The 20,087-nt window shown below is 43.9% G+C and overlaps 19 non-coding genes across 19 annotated transcripts; all 19 read left to right on the top strand.

Annotated features, from left to right (window-relative positions):
• Nucleotides 1-182: 182 nt before the first annotated feature.
• On the top strand, nucleotides 183-254 carry TRNAQ-UUG (transfer RNA glutamine (anticodon UUG)). Its single transcript has one exon. It is a non-coding gene; the product is annotated as a tRNA-Gln (tRNA).
• Nucleotides 255-1,156: 902 nt separating this feature from the next.
• On the top strand, nucleotides 1,157-1,228 carry TRNAQ-UUG (transfer RNA glutamine (anticodon UUG)). Its single transcript has one exon. It is a non-coding gene; the product is annotated as a tRNA-Gln (tRNA).
• A 380-nt stretch (nucleotides 1,229-1,608) lies between these two features.
• Nucleotides 1,609-1,680, top strand: TRNAQ-UUG (transfer RNA glutamine (anticodon UUG)). Its single transcript has one exon. It is a non-coding gene; the product is annotated as a tRNA-Gln (tRNA).
• Nucleotides 1,681-2,582: 902 nt separating this feature from the next.
• TRNAQ-UUG (transfer RNA glutamine (anticodon UUG)) lies at nucleotides 2,583-2,654 on the top strand. Its single transcript has one exon. It is a non-coding gene; the product is annotated as a tRNA-Gln (tRNA).
• A 380-nt stretch (nucleotides 2,655-3,034) lies between these two features.
• TRNAQ-UUG (transfer RNA glutamine (anticodon UUG)) lies at nucleotides 3,035-3,106 on the top strand. The gene has a single exon. It is a non-coding gene; the product is annotated as a tRNA-Gln (tRNA).
• Nucleotides 3,107-4,008: 902 nt separating this feature from the next.
• TRNAQ-UUG (transfer RNA glutamine (anticodon UUG)) lies at nucleotides 4,009-4,080 on the top strand. The gene has a single exon. It is a non-coding gene; the product is annotated as a tRNA-Gln (tRNA).
• Nucleotides 4,081-5,434: 1,354 nt separating this feature from the next.
• On the top strand, nucleotides 5,435-5,506 carry TRNAQ-UUG (transfer RNA glutamine (anticodon UUG)). Its single transcript has one exon. It is a non-coding gene; the product is annotated as a tRNA-Gln (tRNA).
• Nucleotides 5,507-6,860: 1,354 nt separating this feature from the next.
• Nucleotides 6,861-6,932, top strand: TRNAQ-UUG (transfer RNA glutamine (anticodon UUG)). Its single transcript has one exon. It is a non-coding gene; the product is annotated as a tRNA-Gln (tRNA).
• Nucleotides 6,933-7,312: 380 nt separating this feature from the next.
• Nucleotides 7,313-7,384, top strand: TRNAQ-UUG (transfer RNA glutamine (anticodon UUG)). Its single transcript has one exon. It is a non-coding gene; the product is annotated as a tRNA-Gln (tRNA).
• A 902-nt stretch (nucleotides 7,385-8,286) lies between these two features.
• Nucleotides 8,287-8,358, top strand: TRNAQ-UUG (transfer RNA glutamine (anticodon UUG)). Its single transcript has one exon. It is a non-coding gene; the product is annotated as a tRNA-Gln (tRNA).
• Nucleotides 8,359-8,738: 380 nt separating this feature from the next.
• TRNAQ-UUG (transfer RNA glutamine (anticodon UUG)) lies at nucleotides 8,739-8,810 on the top strand. The gene has a single exon. It is a non-coding gene; the product is annotated as a tRNA-Gln (tRNA).
• Nucleotides 8,811-9,712: 902 nt separating this feature from the next.
• TRNAQ-UUG (transfer RNA glutamine (anticodon UUG)) lies at nucleotides 9,713-9,784 on the top strand. The gene has a single exon. It is a non-coding gene; the product is annotated as a tRNA-Gln (tRNA).
• A 2,329-nt stretch (nucleotides 9,785-12,113) lies between these two features.
• TRNAQ-UUG (transfer RNA glutamine (anticodon UUG)) lies at nucleotides 12,114-12,185 on the top strand. Its single transcript has one exon. It is a non-coding gene; the product is annotated as a tRNA-Gln (tRNA).
• Nucleotides 12,186-13,539: 1,354 nt separating this feature from the next.
• Nucleotides 13,540-13,611, top strand: TRNAQ-UUG (transfer RNA glutamine (anticodon UUG)). Its single transcript has one exon. It is a non-coding gene; the product is annotated as a tRNA-Gln (tRNA).
• A 380-nt stretch (nucleotides 13,612-13,991) lies between these two features.
• Nucleotides 13,992-14,063, top strand: TRNAQ-UUG (transfer RNA glutamine (anticodon UUG)). Its single transcript has one exon. It is a non-coding gene; the product is annotated as a tRNA-Gln (tRNA).
• A 902-nt stretch (nucleotides 14,064-14,965) lies between these two features.
• On the top strand, nucleotides 14,966-15,037 carry TRNAQ-UUG (transfer RNA glutamine (anticodon UUG)). Its single transcript has one exon. It is a non-coding gene; the product is annotated as a tRNA-Gln (tRNA).
• Nucleotides 15,038-15,417: 380 nt separating this feature from the next.
• TRNAQ-UUG (transfer RNA glutamine (anticodon UUG)) lies at nucleotides 15,418-15,489 on the top strand. Its single transcript has one exon. It is a non-coding gene; the product is annotated as a tRNA-Gln (tRNA).
• Nucleotides 15,490-16,843: 1,354 nt separating this feature from the next.
• TRNAQ-UUG (transfer RNA glutamine (anticodon UUG)) lies at nucleotides 16,844-16,915 on the top strand. The gene has a single exon. It is a non-coding gene; the product is annotated as a tRNA-Gln (tRNA).
• Nucleotides 16,916-17,817: 902 nt separating this feature from the next.
• TRNAQ-UUG (transfer RNA glutamine (anticodon UUG)) lies at nucleotides 17,818-17,889 on the top strand. Its single transcript has one exon. It is a non-coding gene; the product is annotated as a tRNA-Gln (tRNA).
• Nucleotides 17,890-20,087: the final 2,198 nt, after the last annotated feature.

Raw genomic sequence — 20,087 nt, 5'->3', positions numbered from 1 at the left:
TTAGTTTTGACTTGGAGAGGTCTTTTTGACCTTTTCTCTCCCCCTGGTATGCAACATGTTCTGGAGTTGGTCTCAGGTTAAGTTCTTTTAAGATTCAAATGTAATGGAGTTAAAGGGATAGGGGGCTTAACCTACGGACATATGTATCCAGCAAAATAGAGAGCAGTTGAGCATGCCCCAAGGGTTCCATGGTGTAATGGTTAGCACTCTGGACTTTGAATCCAGCGATCCGAGTTCGAATCTTGGTGGGACCTTCTTTAGAGGCTCATTGCAGATTTCATCTTGGAATTTCAATTTGTGTCTTACGGCTACAAAGGCCAATGACAGCAGAAGTTGTTGCTAATGTGGCTAGTTGTGAAAATTGTGAGCGTAGCCAGCTGCCCAGGTCCAGCCAATTGCCAAAGCATACTGATGACACAGAGAGCTGTATTTAAAAAGAATATCTGCAACCCTAAGTACTTTTACCAGGAACAGGAGGAAGAAGCTAAGTTGTCTTTTTTGCTCAGATTTAGCAAAACATGACAATTAGGGAAATTCATCTTCTAGCCATTCCTCTCAACTCCATCTTTGTCAAAGTTTTCTGTCCAAAGACAAGTTTTCAAGTTCAGAGGATATGGATGCTTCACGCCACCTGTGGAATTTAACACTGGTGTATCTATTTCTCCCAGTTTCTTGCATCTTCAAAGTCCTCAACAGGCCTCATCTCTACTCTTCCACAGTGATTGCCAGCATCCCATTTTGGCCCCAAAGGCCTTGATTTCCTGTTCTCCCATTACTCACTCCAGAAACTCCAATTATGCTTGCACCATCTCTAGACCTCCTCCATCATAAACAGTTTCTGAACTCTTGTCCTGCAAAGAATACATCTGCGGGCCAGCAGTTTTGAAAGGCGTAGGCCAGCGAGCCCAGTGTGCTAATCACAGATCATTTGTTCTCTCCTAAAGCCCACCACCAGGCAAACTTGCAGCAGATACATTAGTTTTGCCTTGGAGAGGTCTTTTTGACCTTTTCTCTCCCCCTGGTATGCAACATGTTCTGGAGTTGGTCTCAGGTTAAGTTCTTTTAAGATTCAATTTTAATGGAGTTAAAGGGATAGGGGGCTTAACCTAAGGACATATGTATACAGCAAAATAGAGAGCAGTTGAGCATGCCCAAGGGTTCCATGGTGTAATGGTTAGCACTCTGGACTTTGAATCCAGTGATCCGAGATCAAATCTCGGTGGAACCTTCATCAGAGTCTCATTGCAGATTTCATCTTGGAATTTCAATTTGTTTCTTACGGCCACAAAGGCCAGTGACAGCAGAAGTTGTTGCTAACGTGGCTGGTTGTGAAAATAGTGAGCGTAGCCAGCCACCCAGATGTGCTAATCACAGATCATTTGTTATCTCCTAAAGGCCACTACCAGGCAAACCTGCAGCAGATACATTAGTTTTGACTTGGAGAGGTCTTTTTGACCTTTTCTCTCCCCCTGGTATGCAACATGTTCTGGAGTTGGTCTCAGGTTAAGTTCTTTTAAGATTCAAATGTAATGGAGTTAAAGGGATAGGGGGCTTAACCTACGGACATATGTATCCAGCAAAATAGAGAGCAGTTGAGCATGCCCCAAGGGTTCCATGGTGTAATGGTTAGCACTCTGGACTTTGAATCCAGCGATCCGAGTTCGAATCTCGGTGGGACCTTCTTTAGAGGCTCATTGCAGATTTCATCTTGGAATTTCAATTTGTGTCTTACGGCTACAAAGGCCAATGACAGCAGAAGTTGTTGCTAATGTGGCTAGTTGTGAAAATTGTGAGCGTAGCCAGCTGCCCAGGTCCAGCCAATTGCCAAAGCATACTGATGACACAGAGAGCTGTATTTAAAAAGAATATCTGCAACCCTAAGTACTTTTACCAGGAACAGGAGGAAGAAGCTAAGTTGTCTTTTTTGCTCAGATTTAGCAAAACATGACAATTAGGGAAATTCATCTTCTAGCCATTCCTCTCAACTCCATCTTTGTCAAAGTTTTCTGTTCAAAGACAAGTTTTCAAGTTCAGAGGATATGGATGCTTCACGCCACCTGTGGAATTTAACACTGGTGTATCTATTTCTCCCAGTTTCTTGCATCTTCAAAGTTCTCAACAGGCCTCATCTCTACTCTTCCACAGTGATTGCCAGCATCCCATTTTGGCCCCAAAGGCCTTGATTTCCTGTTCTCCCATTACTCACTCCAGAAACTCCAATTATGCTTGCACCATCTCTAGACCTCCTCCATCATAAACAGTTTCTGAACTCTTGTCCTGCAAAGAATACATCTGCGGGCCAGCAGTTTTGAAAGGCGTAGGCCAGCGAGCCCAGTGTGCTAATCACAGATCATTTGTTCTCTCCTAAAGCCCACCACCAGGCAAACTTGCAGCAGATACATTAGTTTTGCCTTGGAGAGGTCTTTTTGACCTTTTCTCTCCCCCTGGTATGCAACATGTTCTGGAGTTGGTCTCAGGTTAAGTTCTTTTAAGATTCAATTTTAATGGAGTTAAAGGGATAGGGGGCTTAACCTAAGGACATATGTATACAGCAAAATAGAGAGCAGTTGAGCATGCCCAAGGGTTCCATGGTGTAATGGTTAGCACTCTGGACTTTGAATCCAGTGATCCGAGATCAAATCTCGGTGGAACCTTCATCAGAGTCTCATTGCAGATTTCATCTTGGAATTTCAATTTGTTTCTTACGACCACAAAGGCCAGTGACAGCAGAAGTTGTTGCTAACGTGGCTGGTTGTGAAAATAGTGAGCGTAGCCAGCCACCCAGATGTGCTAATCACAGATCATTTGTTATCTCCTAAAGGCCACTACCAGGCAAACCTGCAGCAGATACATTAGTTTTGACTTGGAGAGGTCTTTTTGACCTTTTCTCTCCCCCTGGTATGCAACATGTTCTGGAGTTGGTCTCAGGTTAAGTTCTTTTAAGATTCAAATGTAATGGAGTTAAAGGGATAGGGGGCTTAACCTACGGACATATGTATCCAGCAAAATAGAGAGCAGTTGAGCATGCCCCAAGGGTTCCATGGTGTAATGGTTAGCACTCTGGACTTTGAATCCAGCGATCCGAGTTCGAATCTCGGTGGGACCTTCTTTAGAGGCTCATTGCAGATTTCATCTTGGAATTTCAATTTGTGTCTTACGGCTACAAAGGCCAATGACAGCAGAAGTTGTTGCTAATGTGGCTAGTTGTGAAAATTGTGAGCGTAGCCAGCTGCCCAGGTCCAGCCAATTGCCAAAGCATACTGATGACACAGAGAGCTGTATTTAAAAAGAATATCTGCAACCCTAAGTACTTTTACCAGGAACAGGAGGAAGAAGCTAAGTTGTCTTTTTTGCTCAGATTTAGCAAAACATGACAATTAGGGAAATTCATCTTCTAGCCATTCCTCTCAACTCCATCTTTGTCAAAGTTTTCTGTCCAAAGACAAGTTTTCAAGTTCAGAGGATATGGATGCTTCACGCCACCTGTGGAATTTAACACTGGTGTATCTATTTCTCCCAGTTTCTTGCATCTTCAAAGTTCTCAACAGGCCTCATCTCTACTCTTCCACAGTGATTGCCAGCATCCCATTTTGGCCCCAAAGGCCTTGATTTCCTGTTCTCCCATTACTCACTCCAGAAACTCCAATTATGCTTGCACCATCTCTAGACCTCCTCCATCATAAACAGTTCCTGAACTCTTGTCCTGCAAAGAATACATCTGCGGGCCAGCAGTTTTGAAAGGCGTAGGCCAGCGAGCCCAGTGTGCTAATCACAGATCATTTGTTCTCTCCTAAAGCCCACCACCAGGCAAACTTGCAGCAGATACATTAGTTTTGCCTTGGAGAGGTCTTTTTGACCTTTTCTCTCCCCCTGGTATGCAACATGTTCTGGAGTTGGTCTCAGGTTAAGTTCTTTTAAGATTCAATTTTAATGGAGTTAAAGGGATAGGGGGCTTAACCTACGGACATATGTATACAGCAAAATAGAGAGCAGTTGAGCATGCCCAAGGGTTCCATGGTGTAATGGTTAGCACTCTGGACTTTGAATCCAGTGATCCGAGATCAAATCTCGGTGGAACCTTCATCAGAGTCTCATTGCAGATTTCATCTTGGAATTTCAATTTGTTTCTTACGGCCACAAAGGCCAGTGACAGCAGAAGTTGTTGCTAACGTGGCTGGTTGTGAAAATAGTGAGCGTAGCCAGCCACCCAGATGTGCTAATCACAGATCATTTGTTATCTCCTAAAGGCCACTACCAGGCAAACCTGCAGCAGATACATTAGTTTTGACTTGGAGAGGTCTTTTTGACCTTTTCTCTCCCCCTGGTATGCAACATGTTCTGGAGTTGGTCTCAGGTTAAGTTCTTTTAAGATTCAAATGTAATGGAGTTAAAGGGATAGGGGGCTTAACCTACGGACATATGTATCCAGCAAAATAGAGAGCAGTTGAGCATGCCCCAAGGGTTCCTTGGTGTAATGGTTAGCACTCTGGACTTTGAATCCAGCGATCCGAGTTCGAATCTCGGTGGGACCTTCTTTAGAGGCTCATTGCAGATTTCATCTTGGAATTTCAATTTGTGTCTTACGGCTACAAAGGCCAATGACAGCAGAAGTTGTTGCTAATGTGGCTAGTTGTGAAAATTGTGAGCGTAGCCAGCTGCCCAGGTCCAGCCAATTGCCAAAGCATACTGATGACACAGAGAGCTGTATTTAAAAAGAATATCTGCAACCCTAAGTACTTTTACCAGGAACAGGAGGAAGAAGCTAAGTTGTCTTTTTTGCTCAGATTTAGCAAAACATGACAATTAGGGAAATTCATCTTCTAGCCATTCCTCTCAACTCCATCTTTGTCAAAGTTTTCTGTCCAAAGACAAGTTTTCAAGTTCAGAGGATATGGATGCTTCACGCCACCTGTGGAATTTAACACTGGTGTATCTATTTCTCCCAGTTTCTTGCATCTTCAAAGTTCTCAACAGGCCTCATCTCTACTCTTCCACAGTGATTGCCAGCATCCCATTTTGGCCCCAAAGGCCTTGATTTCCTGTTCTCCCATTACTCACTCCAGAAACTCCAATTATGCTTGCACCATCTCTAGACCTCCTCCATCATAAACAGTTCCTGAACTCTTGTCCTGCAAAGAATACATCTGCGGGCCAGCAGTTTTGAAAGGCGTAGGCCAGCGAGCCCAGTGTGCTAATCACAGATCATTTGTTCTCTCCTAAAGCCCACCACCAGGCAAACTTGCAGCAGATACATTAGTTTTGCCTTGGAGAGGTCTTTTTGACCTTTTCTCTCCCCCTGGTATGCAACATGTTCTGGAGTTGGTCTCAGGTTAAGTTCTTTTAAGATTCAATTTTAATGGAGTTAAAGGGATAGGGGGCTTAACCTACGGACATATGTATACAGCAAAATAGAGAGCAGTTGAGCATGCCCAAGGGTTCCATGGTGTAATGGTTAGCACTCTGGACTTTGAATCCAGTGATCCGAGATCAAATCTCGGTGGAACCTTCATCAGAGTCTCATTGCAGATTTCATCTTGGAATTTCAATTTGTTTCTTACGGCCACAAAGGCCAGTGACAGCAGAAGTTGTTGCTAACGTGGCTGGTTGTGAAAATAGTGAGCGTAGCCAGCCACCCAGATGTGCTAATCACAGATCATTTGTTATCTCCTAAAGGCCACTACCAGGCAAACCTGCAGCAGATACATTAGTTTTGACTTGGAGAGGTCTTTTTGACCTTTTCTCTCCCCCTGGTATGCAACATGTTCTGGAGTTGGTCTCAGGTTAAGTTCTTTTAAGATTCAAATGTAATGGAGTTAAAGGGATAGGGGGCTTAACCTACGGACATATGTATCCAGCAAAATAGAGAGCAGTTGAGCATGCCCCAAGGGTTCCTTGGTGTAATGGTTAGCACTCTGGACTTTGAATCCAGCGATCCGAGTTCGAATCTCGGTGGGACCTTCTTTAGAGGCTCATTGCAGATTTCATCTTGGAATTTCAATTTGTGTCTTACGGCTACAAAGGCCAATGACAGCAGAAGTTGTTGCTAATGTGGCTAGTTGTGAAAATTGTGAGCGTAGCCAGCTGCCCAGGTCCAGCCAATTGCCAAAGCATACTGATGACACAGAGAGCTGTATTTAAAAAGAATATCTGCAACCCTAAGTACTTTTACCAGGAACAGGAGGAAGAAGCTAAGTTGTCTTTTTTGCTCAGATTTAGCAAAACATGACAATTAGGGAAATTCATCTTCTAGCCATTCCTCTCAACTCCATCTTTGTCAAAGTTTTCTGTCCAAAGACAAGTTTTCAAGTTCAGAGGATATGGATGCTTCACGCCACCTGTGGAATTTAACACTGGTGTATCTATTTCTCCCAGTTTCTTGCATCTTCAAAGTTCTCAACAGGCCTCATCTCTACTCTTCCACAGTGATTGCCAGCATCCCATTTTGGCCCCAAAGGCCTTGATTTCCTGTTCTCCCATTACTCACTCCAGAAACTCCAATTATGCTTGCACCATCTCTAGACCTCCTCCATCATAAACAGTTTCTGAACTCTTGTCCTGCAAAGAATACATCTGCGGGCCAGCAGTTTTGAAAGGCGTAGGCCAGCGAGCCCAGTGTGCTAATCACAGATCATTTGTTCTCTCCTAAAGCCCACCACCAGGCAAACTTGCAGCAGATACATTAGTTTTGCCTTGGAGAGGTCTTTTTGACCTTTTCTCTCCCCCTGGTATGCAACATGTTCTGGAGTTGGTCTCAGGTTAAGTTCTTTTAAGATTCAATTTTAATGGAGTTAAAGGGATAGGGGGCTTAACCTACGGACATCTGTATACAGCAAAATAGAGAGCAGTTGAGCATGCCCAAGGGTTCTATGGTGTAATGGTTAGCACTCTGGACTTTGAATCCAGTGATCCGAGATCAAATCTCGGTGGAACCTTCATCAGAGTCTCATTGCAGATTTCATCTTGGAATTTCAATTTGTTTCTTACGGCCACAAAGGCCAGTGACAGCAGAAGTTGTTGCTAACGTGGCTGGTTGTGAAAATAGTGAGCGTAGCCAGCCACCCAGATGTGCTAATCACAGATCATTTGTTATCTCCTAAAGGCCACTACCAGGCAAACCTGCAGCAGATACATTAGTTTTGACTTGGAGAGGTCTTTTTGACCTTTTCTCTCCCCCTGGTATGCAACATGTTCTGGAGTTGGTCTCAGGTTAAGTTCTTTTAAGATTCAAATGTAATGGAGTTAAAGGGATAGGGGGCTTAACCTACGGACAAATGTATCCAGCAAAATAGAGAGCAGTTGAGCATGCCCCAAGGGTTCCATGGTGTAATGGTTAGCACTCTGGACTTTGAATCCAGCGATCCGAGTTCGAATCTCGGTGGGACCTTCTTTAGAGGCTCATTGCAGATTTCATCTTGGAATTTCAATTTGTGTCTTACGGCTACAAAGGCCAATGACAGCAGAAGTTGTTGCTAATGTGGCTAGTTGTGAAAATTGTGAGCGTAGCCAGCTGCCCAGGTCCAGCCAATTGCCAAAGCATACTGATGACACAGAGAGCTGTATTTAAAAAGAATATCTGCAACCCTAAGTACTTTTACCAGGAACAGGAGGAAGAAGCTAAGTTGTCTTTTTTGCTCAGATTTAGCAAAACATGACAATTAGGGAAATTCATCTTCTAGCCATTCCTCTCAACTCCATCTTTGTCAAAGTTTTCTGTCCAAAGACAAGTTTTCAAGTTCAGAGGATATGGATGCTTCACGCCACCTGTGGAATTTAACACTGGTGTATCTATTTCTCCCAGTTTCTTGCATCTTCAAAGTTCTCAACAGGCCTCATCTCTACTCTTCCACAGTGATTGCCAGCATCCCATTTTGGCCCCAAAGGCCTTGATTTCCTGTTCTCCCATTACTCACTCCAGAAACTCCAATTATGCTTGCACCATCTCTAGACCTCCTCCATCATAAACAGTTCCTGAACTCTTGTCCTGCAAAGAATACATCTGCGGGCCAGCAGTTTTGAAAGGCGTAGGCCAGCGAGCCCAGTGTGCTAATCACAGATCATTTGTTCTCTCCTAAAGCCCACCACCAGGCAAACTTGCAGCAGATACATTAGTTTTGCCTTGGAGAGGTCTTTTTGACCTTTTCTCTCCCCCTGGTATGCAACATGTTCTGGAGTTGGTCTCAGGTTAAGTTCTTTTAAGATTCAATTTTAATGGAGTTAAAGGGATAGGGGGCTTAACCTACGGACATCTGTATACAGCAAAATAGAGAGCAGTTGAGCATGCCCAAGGGTTCCATGGTGTAATGGTTAGCACTCTGGACTTTGAATCCAGTGATCCGAGATCAAATCTCGGTGGAACCTTCATCAGAGTCTCATTGCAGATTTCATCTTGGAATTTCAATTTGTTTCTTACGGCCACAAAGGCCAGTGACAGCAGAAGTTGTTGCTAACGTGGCTGGTTGTGAAAATAGTGAGCGTAGCCAGCCACCCAGATGTGCTAATCACAGATCATTTGTTATCTCCTAAAGGCCACTACCAGGCAAACCTGCAGCAGATACATTAGTTTTGACTTGGAGAGGTCTTTTTGACCTTTTCTCTCCCCCTGGTATGCAACATGTTCTGGAGTTGGTCTCAGGTTAAGTTCTTTTAAGATTCAAATGTAATGGAGTTAAAGGGATAGGGGGCTTAACCTACGGACATATGTATCCAGCAAAATAGAGAGCAGTTGAGCATGCCCCAAGGGTTCCATGGTGTAATGGTTAGCACTCTGGACTTTGAATCCAGCGATCCGAGTTCGAATCTCGGTGGGACCTTCTTTAGAGGCTCATTGCAGATTTCATCTTGGAATTTCAATTTGTGTCTTACGGCTACAAAGGCCAATGACAGCAGAAGTTGTTGCTAATGTGGCTAGTTGTGAAAATTGTGAGCGTAGCCAGCTGCCCAGGTCCAGCCAATTGCCAAAGCATACTGATGACACAGAGAGCTGTATTTAAAAAGAATATCTGCAACCCTAAGTACTTTTACCAGGAACAGGAGGAAGAAGCTAAGTTGTCTTTTTTGCTCAGATTTAGCAAAACATGACAATTAGGGAAATTCATCTTCTAGCCATTCCTCTCAACTCCATCTTTGTCAAAGTTTTCTGTCCAAAGACAAGTTTTCAAGTTCAGAGGATATGGATGCTTCACGCCACCTGTGGAATTTAACACTGGTGTATCTATTTCTCCCAGTTTCTTGCATCTTCAAAGTTCTCAACAGGCCTCATCTCTACTCTTCCACAGTGATTGCCAGCATCCCATTTTGGCCCCAAAGGCCTTGATTTCCTGTTCTCCCATTACTCACTCCAGAAACTCCAATTATGCTTGCACCATCTCTAGACCTCCTCCATCATAAACAGTTCCTGAACTCTTGTCCTGCAAAGAATACATCTGCGGGCCAGCAGTTTTGAAAGGCGTAGGCCAGCGAGCCCAGTGTGCTAATCACAGATCATTTGTTCTCTCCTAAAGCCCACCACCAGGCAAACTTGCAGCAGATACATTAGTTTTGCCTTGGAGAGGTCTTTTTGACCTTTTCTCTCCCCCTGGTATGCAACATGTTCTGGAGTTGGTCTCAGGTTAAGTTCTTTTAAGATTCAATTTTAATGGAGTTAAAGGGATAGGGGGCTTAACCTACGGACATATGTATACAGCAAAATAGAGAGCAGTTGAGCATGCCCAAGGGTTCCATGGTGTAATGGTTAGCACTCTGGACTTTGAATCCAGTGATCCGAGATCAAATCTCGGTGGAACCTTCATCAGAGTCTCATTGCAGATTTCATCTTGGAATTTCAATTTGTTTCTTACGGCCACAAAGGCCAGTGACAGCAGAAGTTGTTGCTAACGTGGCTGGTTGTGAAAATAGTGAGCGTAGCCAGCCACCCAGATGTGCTAATCACAGATCATTTGTTATCTCCTAAAGGCCACTACCAGGCAAACCTGCAGCAGATACATTAGTTTTGACTTGGAGAGGTCTTTTTGACCTTTTCTCTCCCCCTGGTATGCAACATGTTCTGGAGTTGGTCTCAGGTTAAGTTCTTTTAAGATTCAAATGTAATGGAGTTAAAGGGATAGGGGGCTTAACCTACGGACATATGTATCCAGCAAAATAGAGAGCAGTTGAGCATGCCCCAAGGGTTCCTTGGTGTAATGGTTAGCACTCTGGACTTTGAATCCAGCGATCCGAGTTCGAATCTCGGTGGGACCTTCTTTAGAGGCTCATTGCAGATTTCATCTTGGAATTTCTATTTGTGTCTTACGGCTACAAAGGCCAATGACAGCAGAAGTTGTTGCTAATGTGGCTAGTTGTGAAAATTGTGAGCGTAGCCAGCTGCCCAGGTCCAGCCAATTGCCAAAGCATACTGATGACACAGAGAGCTGCATTTAAAAAGAATATCTGCAACCCTAAGTACTTTTACCAGGAACAGGAGGAAGAAGCTAAGTTGTCTTTTTTGCTCAGATTTAGCAAAACATGACAATTAGGGAAATTCATCTTCTAGCCATTCCTCTCAACTCCATCTTTGTCAAAGTTTTCTGTCCAAAGACAAGTTTTCAAGTTCAGAGGATATGGATGCTTCACGCCACCTGTGGAATTTAACACTGGTGTATCTATTTCTCCCAGTTTCTTGCATCTTCAAAGTTCTCAACAGGCCTCATCTCTACTCTTCCACAGTGATTGCCAGCATCCCATTTTGGCCCCAAAGGCCTTGATTTCCTGTTCTCCCATTACTCACTCCAGAAACTCCAATTATGCTTGCACCATCTCTAGACCTCCTCCATCATAAACAGTTTCTGAACTCTTGTCCTGCAAAGAATACATCTGCGGGCCAGCAGTTTTGAAAGGCGTAGGCCAGCGAGCCCAGTGTGCTAATCACAGATCATTTGTTCTCTCCTAAAGCCCACCACCAGGCAAACTTGCAGCAGATACATTAGTTTTGCCTTGGAGAGGTCTTTTTGACCTTTTCTCTCCCCCTGGTATGCAACATGTTCTGGAGTTGGTCTCAGGTTAAGTTCTTTTAAGATTCAATTTTAATGGAGTTAAAGGGATAGGGGGCTTAACCTACGGACATATGTATCCAGCAAAATAGAGATCAGTTGAGCATGCCCCAAGGGTTCCTTGGTGTAATGGTTAGCACTCTGGACTTTGAATCCAGCGATCCGAGTTCGAATCTCGGTGGGACCTTCTTTAGAGGCTCATTGCAGATTTCATCTTGGAATTTCAATTTGTGTCTTACGGCTACAAAGGCCAATGACAGCAGAAGTTGTTGCTAATGTGGCTAGTTGTGAAAATTGTGAGCGTAGCCAGCTGCCCAGGTCCAGCAAATTGCCAAAGCATACTGATGACACAGAGAGCTGTATTTAAAAAGAATATCTGCAACCCTAAGTACTTTTACCAGGAACAGGAGGAAGAAGCTAAGTTGTCTTTTTTGCTCAGATTTAGCAAAACATGACAATTAGGGAAATTCATCTTCTAGCCATTCCTCTCAACTCCATCTTTGTCAAAGTTTTCTGTCCAAAGACAAGTTTTCAAGTTCAGAGGATATGGATGCTTCACGCCACCTGTGGAATTTAACACTGGTGTATCTATTTCTCCCAGTTTCTTGCATCTTCAAAGTTCTCAACAGGCCTCATCTCTACTCTTCCACAGTGATTGCCAGCATCCCATTTTGGCCCCAAAGGCCTTGATTTCCTGTTCTCCCATTACTCACTCCAGAAACTCCAATTATGCTTGCACCATCTCTAGACCTCCTCCATCATAAACAGTTCCTGAACTCTTGTCCTGCAAAGAATACATCTGCGGGCCAGCAGTTTTGAAAGGCGTAGGCCAGCGAGCCCAGTGTGCTAATCACAGATCATTTGTTCTCTCCTAAAGCCCACCACCAGGCAAACTTGCAGCAGATACATTAGTTTTGCCTTGGAGAGGTCTTTTTGACCTTTTCTCTCCCCCTGGTATGCAACATGTTCTGGAGTTGGTCTCAGGTTAAGTTCTTTTAAGATTCAATTTTAATGGAGTTAAAGGGATAGGGGGCTTAACCTACGGACATATGTATACAGCAAAATAGAGAGCAGTTGAGCATGCCCAAGGGTTCCATGGTGTAATGGTTAGCACTCTGGACTTTGAATCCAGTGATCCGAGATCAAATCTCGGTGGAACCTTCATCAGAGTCTCATTGCAGATTTCATCTTGGAATTTCAATTTGTTTCTTACGGCCACAAAGGCCAGTGACAGCTGAAGTTGTTGCTAACGTGGCTGGTTGTGAAAATAGTGAGCGTAGCCAGCCACCCAGATGTGCTAATCACAGATCATTTGTTATCTCCTAAAGGCCACTACCAGGCAAACCTGCAGCAGATACATTAGTTTTGACTTGGAGAGGTCTTTTTGACCTTTTCTCTCCCCCTGGTATGCAACATGTTCTGGAGTTGGTCTCAGGTTAAGTTCTTTTAAGATTCAAATGTAATGGAGTTAAAGGGATAGGGGGCTTAACCTACGGACATATGTATCCAGCAAAATAGAGAGCAGTTGAGCATGCCCCAAGGGTTCCTTGGTGTAATGGTTAGCACTCTGGACTTTGAATCCAGCGATCCGAGTTCGAATCTCGGTGGGACCTTCTTTAGAGGCTCATTGCAGATTTCATCTTGGAATTTCAATTTGTGTCTTACGGCTACAAAGGCCAATGACAGCAGAAGTTGTTGCTAATGTGGCTAGTTGTGAAAATTGTGAGCGTAGCCAGCTGCCCAGGTCCAGCCAATTGCCAAAGCATACTGATGACACAGAGAGCTGTATTTAAAAAGAATATCTGCAACCCTAAGTACTTTTACCAGGAACAGGAGGAAGAAGCTAAGTTGTCTTTTTTGCTCAGATTTAGCAAAACATGACAATTAGGGAAATTCATCTTCTAGCCATTCCTCTCAACTCCATCTTTGTCAAAGTTTTCTGTCCAAAGACAAGTTTTCAAGTTCAGAGGATATGGATGCTTCACGCCACCTGTGGAATTTAACACTGGTGTATCTATTTCTCCCAGTTTCTTGCATCTTCAAAGTTCTCAACAGGCCTCATCTCTACTCTTCCACAGTGATTGCCAGCATCCCATTTTGGCCCCAAAGGCCTTGATTTCCTGTTCTCCCATTACTCACTCCAGAAACTCCAATTATGCTTGCACCATCTCTAGACCTCCTCCATCATAAACAGTTCCTGAACTCTTGTCCTGCAAAGAATACATCTGCGGGCCAGCAGTTTTGAAAGGCGTAGCCCAGCGAGCCCAGTGTGCTAATCACAGATCATTTGTTCTCTCCTAAAGCCCACCACCAGGCAAACTTGCAGCAGATACATTAGTTTTGCCTTGGAGAGGTCTTTTTGACCTTTTCTCTCCCCCTGGTATGCAACATGTTCTGGAGTTGGTCTCAGGTTAAGTTCTTTTAAGATTCAATTTTAATGGAGTTAAAGGGATAGGGGGCTTAACCTACGGACATATGTATACAGCAAAATAGAGAGCAGTTGAGCATGCCCAAGGGTTCCATGGTGTAATGGTTAGCACTCTGGACTTTGAATCCAGTGATCCGAGATCAAATCTCGGTGGAACCTTCATCAGAGTCTCATTGCAGATTTCATCTTGGAATTTCAATTTGTTTCCTACGGCCACAAAGGCCAGTGACAGCAGAAGTTGTTGCTAACGTGGCTGGTTGTGAAAATAGTGAGCGTAGCCAGCCACCCAGATGTGCTAATCACAGATCATTTGTTATCTCCTAAAGGCCACTACCAGGCAAACCTGCAGCAGATACATTAGTTTTGACTTGGAGAGGTCTTTTTGACCTTTTCTCTCCCCCTGGTATGCAACATGTTCTGGAGTTGGTCTCAGGTTAAGTTCTTTTAAGATTCAAATGTAATGGAGTTAAAGGGATAGGGGGCTTAACCTACGGACATATGTATCCAGCAAAATAGAGAGCAGTTGAGCATGCCCCAAGGGTTCCATGGTGTAATGGTTAGCACTCTGGACTTTGAATCCAGCGATCCGAGTTCGAATCTCGGTGGGACCTTCTTTAGAGGCTCATTGCAGATTTCATCTTGGAATTTCAATTTGTGTCTTACGGCTACAAAGGCCAATGACAGCAGAAGTTGTTGCTAATGTGGCTAGTTGTGAAAATTGTGAGCGTAGCCAGCTGCCCAGGTCCAGCCAATTGCCAAAGCATACTGATGACACAGAGAGCTGTATTTAAAAAGAATATCTGCAACCCTAAGTACTTTTACCAGGAACAGGAGGAAGAAGCTAAGTTGTCTTTTTTGCTCAGATTTAGCAAAACATGACAATTAGGGAAATTCATCTTCTAGCCATTCCTCTCAACTCCATCTTTGTCAAAGTTTTCTGTCCAAAGACAAGTTTTCAAGTTCAGAGGATATGGATGCTTCACGCCACCTGTGGAATTTAACACTGGTGTATCTATTTCTCCCAGTTTCTTGCATCTTCAAAGTTCTCAACAGGCCTCATCTCTACTCTTCCACAGTGATTGCCAGCATCCCATTTTGGCCCCAAAGGCCTTGATTTCCTGTTCTCCCATTACTCACTCCAGAAACTCCAATTATGCTTGCACCATCTCTAGACCTCCTCCATCATAAACAGTTTCTGAACTCTTGTCCTGCAAAGAATACATCTGCGGGCCAGCAGTTTTGAAAGGCGTAGGCCAGCGAGCCCAGTGTGCTAATCACAGATCATTTGTTCTCTCCTAAAGCCCACCACCAGGCAAACTTGCAGCAGATACATTAGTTTTGCCTTGGAGAGGTCTTTTTGACCTTTTCTCTCCCCCTGGTATGCAACATGTTCTGGAGTTGGTCTCAGGTTAAGTTCTTTTAAGATTCAATTTTAATGGAGTTAAAGGGATAGGGGGCTTAACCTACGGACATCTGTATACAGCAAAATAGAGAGCAGTTGAGCATGCCCAAGGGTTCTATGGTGTAATGGTTAGCACTCTGGACTTTGAATCCAGTGATCCGAGATCAAATCTCGGTGGAACCTTCATCAGAGTCTCATTGCAGATTTCATCTTGGAATTTCAATTTGTTTCTTACGGCCACAAAGGCCAGTGACAGCAGAAGTTGTTGCTAACGTGGCTGGTTGTGAAAATAGTGAGCGTAGCCAGCCACCCAGATGTGCTAATCACAGATCATTTGTTATCTCCTAAAGGCCACTACCAGGCAAACCTGCAGCAGATACATTAGTTTTGACTTGGAGAGGTCTTTTTGACCTTTTCTCTCCCCCTGGTATGCAACATGTTCTGGAGTTGGTCTCAGGTTAAGTTCTTTTAAGATTCAAATGTAATGGAGTTAAAGGGATAGGGGGCTTAACCTACGGACAAATGTATCCAGCAAAATAGAGAGCAGTTGAGCATGCCCCAAGGGTTCCATGGTGTAATGGTTAGCACTCTGGACTTTGAATCCAGCGATCCGAGTTCGAATCTCGGTGGGACCTTCTTTAGAGGCTCATTGCAGATTTCATCTTGGAATTTCAATTTGTGTCTTACGGCTACAAAGGCCAATGACAGCAGAAGTTGTTGCTAATGTGGCTAGTTGTGAAAATTGTGAGCGTAGCCAGCTGCCCAGGTCCAGCCAATTGCCAAAGCATACTGATGACACAGAGAGCTGTATTTAAAAAGAATATCTGCAACCCTAAGTACTTTTACCAGGAACAGGAGGAAGAAGCTAAGTTGTCTTTTTTGCTCAGATTTAGCAAAACATGACAATTAGGGAAATTCATCTTCTAGCCATTCCTCTCAACTCCATCTTTGTCAAAGTTTTCTGTCCAAAGACAAGTTTTCAAGTTCAGAGGATATGGATGCTTCACGCCACCTGTGGAATTTAACACTGGTGTATCTATTTCTCCCAGTTTCTTGCATCTTCAAAGTTCTCAACAGGCCTCATCTCTACTCTTCCACAGTGATTGCCAGCATCCCATTTTGGCCCCAAAGGCCTTGATTTCCTGTTCTCCCATTACTCACTCCAGAAACTCCAATTATGCTTGCACCATCTCTAGACCTCCTCCATCATAAACAGTTCCTGAACTCTTGTCCTGCAAAGAATACATCTGCGGGCCAGCAGTTTTGAAAGGCGTAGGCCAGCGAGCCCAGTGTGCTAATCACAGATCATTTGTTCTCTCCTAAAGCCCACCACCAGGCAAACTTGCAGCAGATACATTAGTTTTGCCTTGGAGAGGTCTTTTTGACCTTTTCTCTCCCCCTGGTATGCAACATGTTCTGGAGTTGGTCTCAGGTTAAGTTCTTTTAAGATTCAATTTTAATGGAGTTAAAGGGATAGGGGGCTTAACCTACGGACATCTGTATACAGCAAAATAGAGAGCAGTTGAGCATGCCCAAGGGTTCCATGGTGTAATGGTTAGCACTCTGGACTTTGAATCCAGTGATCCGAGATCAAATCTCAGTGGAACCTTCATCAGAGTCTCATTGCAGATTTCATCTTGGAATTTCAATTTGTTTCTTACGGCCACAAAGGCCAGTGACAGCAGAAGTTGTTGCTAACGTGGCTGGTTGTGAAAATAGTGAGCGTAGCCAGCCACCCAGATGTGCTAATCACAGATCATTTGTTATCTCCTAAAGGCCACTACCAGGCAAACCTGCAGCAGATACATTAGTTTTGACTTGGAGAGGTCTTTTTGACCTTTTCTCTCCCCCTGGTATGCAACATGTTCTGGAGTTGGTCTCAGGTTAAGTTCTTTTAAGATTCAAATGTAATGGAGTTAAAGGGATAGGGGGCTTAACCTACGGACATATGTATCCAGCAAAATAGAGAGCAGTTGAGCATGCCCCAAGGGTTCCATGGTGTAATGGTTAGCACTCTGGACTTTGAATCCAGCGATCCGAGTTCGAATCTCGGTGGGACCTTCTTTAGAGGCTCATTGCAGATTTCATCTTGGAATTTCAATTTGTGTCTTACGGCTACAAAGGCCAATGACAGCAGAAGTTGTTGCTAATGTGGCTAGTTGTGAAAATTGTGAGCGTAGCCAGCTGCCCAGGTCCAGCCAATTGCCAAAGCATACTGATGACACAGAGAGCTGTATTTAAAAAGAATATCTGCAACCCTAAGTACTTTTACCAGGAACAGGAGGAAGAAGCTAAGTTGTCTTTTTTGCTCAGATTTAGCAAAACATGACAATTAGGGAAATTCATCTTCTAGCCATTCCTCTCAACTCCATCTTTGTCAAAGTTTTCTGTCCAAAGACAAGTTTTCAAGTTCAGAGGATATGGATGCTTCACGCCACCTGTGGAATTTAACACTGGTGTATCTATTTCTCCCAGTTTCTTGCATCTTCAAAGTTCTCAACAGGCCTCATCTCTACTCTTCCACAGTGATTGCCAGCATCCCATTTTGGCCCCAAAGGCCTTGATTTCCTGTTCTCCCATTACTCACTCCAGAAACTCCAATTATGCTTGCACCATCTCTAGACCTCCTCCATCATAAACAGTTCCTGAACTCTTGTCCTGCAAAGAATACATCTGCGGGCCAGCAGTTTTGAAAGGCGTAGGCCAGCGAGCCCAGTGTGCTAATCACAGATCATTTGTTCTCTCCTAAAGCCCACCACCAGGCAAACTTGCAGCAGATACATTAGTTTTGCCTTGGAGAGGTCTTTTTGACCTTTTCTCTCCCCCTGGTATGCAACATGTTCTGGAGTTGGTCTCAGGTTAAGTTCTTTTAAGATTCAATTTTAATGGAGTTAAAGGGATAGGGGGCTTAACCTACGGACATATGTATACAGCAAAATAGAGAGCAGTTGAGCATGCCCAAGGGTTCCATGGTGTAATGGTTAGCACTCTGGACTTTGAATCCAGTGATCCGAGATCAAATCTCGGTGGAACCTTCATCAGAGTCTCATTGCAGATTTCATCTTGGAATTTCAATTTGTTTCTTACGGCCACAAAGGCCAGTGACAGCAGAAGTTGTTGCTAACGTGGCTGGTTGTGAAAATAGTGAGCGTAGCCAGCCACCCAGATGTGCTAATCACAGATCATTTGTTATCTCCTAAAGGCCACTACCAGGCAAACCTGCAGCAGATACATTAGTTTTGACTTGGAGAGGTCTTTTTGACCTTTTCTCTCCCCCTGGTATGCAACATGTTCTGGAGTTGGTCTCAGGTTAAGTTCTTTTAAGATTCAAATGTAATGGAGTTAAAGGGATAGGGGGCTTAACCTACGGACATATGTATCCAGCAAAATAGAGAGCAGTTGAGCATGCCCCAAGGGTTCCTTGGTGTAATGGTTAGCACTCTGGACTTTGAATCCAGCGATCCGAGTTCGAATCTCGGTGGGACCTTCTTTAGAGGCTCATTGCAGATTTCATCTTGGAATTTCTATTTGTGTCTTACGGCTACAAAGGCCAATGACAGCAGAAGTTGTTGCTAATGTGGCTAGTTGTGAAAATTGTGAGCGTAGCCAGCTGCCCAGGTCCAGCCAATTGCCAAAGCATACTGATGACACAGAGAGCTGTATTTAAAAAGAATATCTGCAACCCTAAGTACTTTTACCAGGAACAGGAGGAAGAAGCTAAGTTGTCTTTTTTGCTCAGATTTAGCAAAACATGACAATTAGGGAAATTCATCTTCTAGCCATTCCTCTCAACTCCATCTTTGTCAAAGTTTTCTGTCCAAAGACAAGTTTTCAAGTTCAGAGGATATGGATGCTTCACGCCACCTGTGGAATTTAACACTGGTGTATCTATTTCTCCCAGTTTCTTGCATCTTCAAAGTTCTCAACAGGCCTCATCTCTACTCTTCCACAGTGATTGCCAGCATCCCATTTTGGCCCCAAAGGCCTTGATTTCCTGTTCTCCCATTACTCACTCCAGAAACTCCAATTATGCTTGCACCATCTCTAGACCTCCTCCATCATAAACAGTTTCTGAACTCTTGTCCTGCAAAGAATACATCTGCGGGCCAGCAGTTTTGAAAGGCGTAGGCCAGCGAGCCCAGTGTGCTAATCACAGATCATTTGTTCTCTCCTAAAGCCCACCACCAGGCAAACTTGCAGCAGATACATTAATTTTGCCTTGGAGAGGTCTTTTTGACCTTTTCTCTCCCCCTGGTATGCAACATGTTCTGGAGTTGGTCTCAGGTTAAGTTCTTTTAAGATTCAATTTTAATGGAGTTAAAGGGATAGGGGGCTTAACCTACGGACATATGTATCCAGCAAAATAGAGATCAGTTGAGCATGCCCCAAGGGTTCCTTGGTGTAATGGTTAGCACTCTGGACTTTGAATCCAGCGATCCGAGTTCGAATCTCGGTGGGACCTTCTTTAGAGGCTCATTGCAGATTTCATCTTGGAATTTCAATTTGTGTCTTACGGCTACAAAGGCCAATGACAGCAGAAGTTGTTGCTAATGTGGCTAGTTGTGAAAATTGTGAGCGTAGCCAGCTGCCCAGGTCCAGCAAATTGCCAAAGCATACTGATGACACAGAGAGCTGTATTTAAAAAGAATATCTGCAACCCTAAGTACTTTTACCAGGAACAGGAGGAAGAAGCTAAGTTGTCTTTTTTGCTCAGATTTAGCAAAACATGACAATTAGGGAAATTCATCTTCTAGCCATTCCTCTCAACTCCATCTTTGTCAAAGTTTTCTGTCCAAAGACAAGTTTTCAAGTTCAGAGGATATGGATGCTTCACGCCACCTGTGGAATTTAACACTGGTGTATCTATTTCTCCCAGTTTCTTGCATCTTCAAAGTTCTCAACAGGCCTCATCTCTACTCTTCCACAGTGATTGCCAGCATCCCATTTTGGCCCCAAAGGCCTTGATTTCCTGTTCTCCCATTACTCACTCCAGAAACTCCAATTATGCTTGCACCATCTCTAGACCTCCTCCATCATAAACAGTTCCTGAACTCTTGTCCTGCAAAGAATACATCTGCGGGCCAGCAGTTTTGAAAGGCGTAGGCCAGCGAGCCCAGTGTGCTAATCACAGATCATTTGTTCTCTCCTAAAGCCCACCACCAGGCAAACTTGCAGCAGATACATTAGTTTTGCCTTGGAGAGGTCTTTTTGACCTTTTCTCTCCCCCTGGTAT

The sequence above is a fragment of the Lithobates pipiens genome, unplaced genomic scaffold (assembly GCF_037356315.1).
Source record: "Lithobates pipiens isolate NorthernLeopardFrog02 unplaced genomic scaffold, aLitPip1_a1.2 Scaffold_18, whole genome shotgun sequence".
NCBI lineage: Eukaryota > Metazoa > Chordata > Amphibia > Anura > Ranidae > Lithobates > Lithobates pipiens.
Note: the sequence above shows the minus strand (reverse complement) of the source record. Positions and strands in the feature narration are given on the sequence as shown.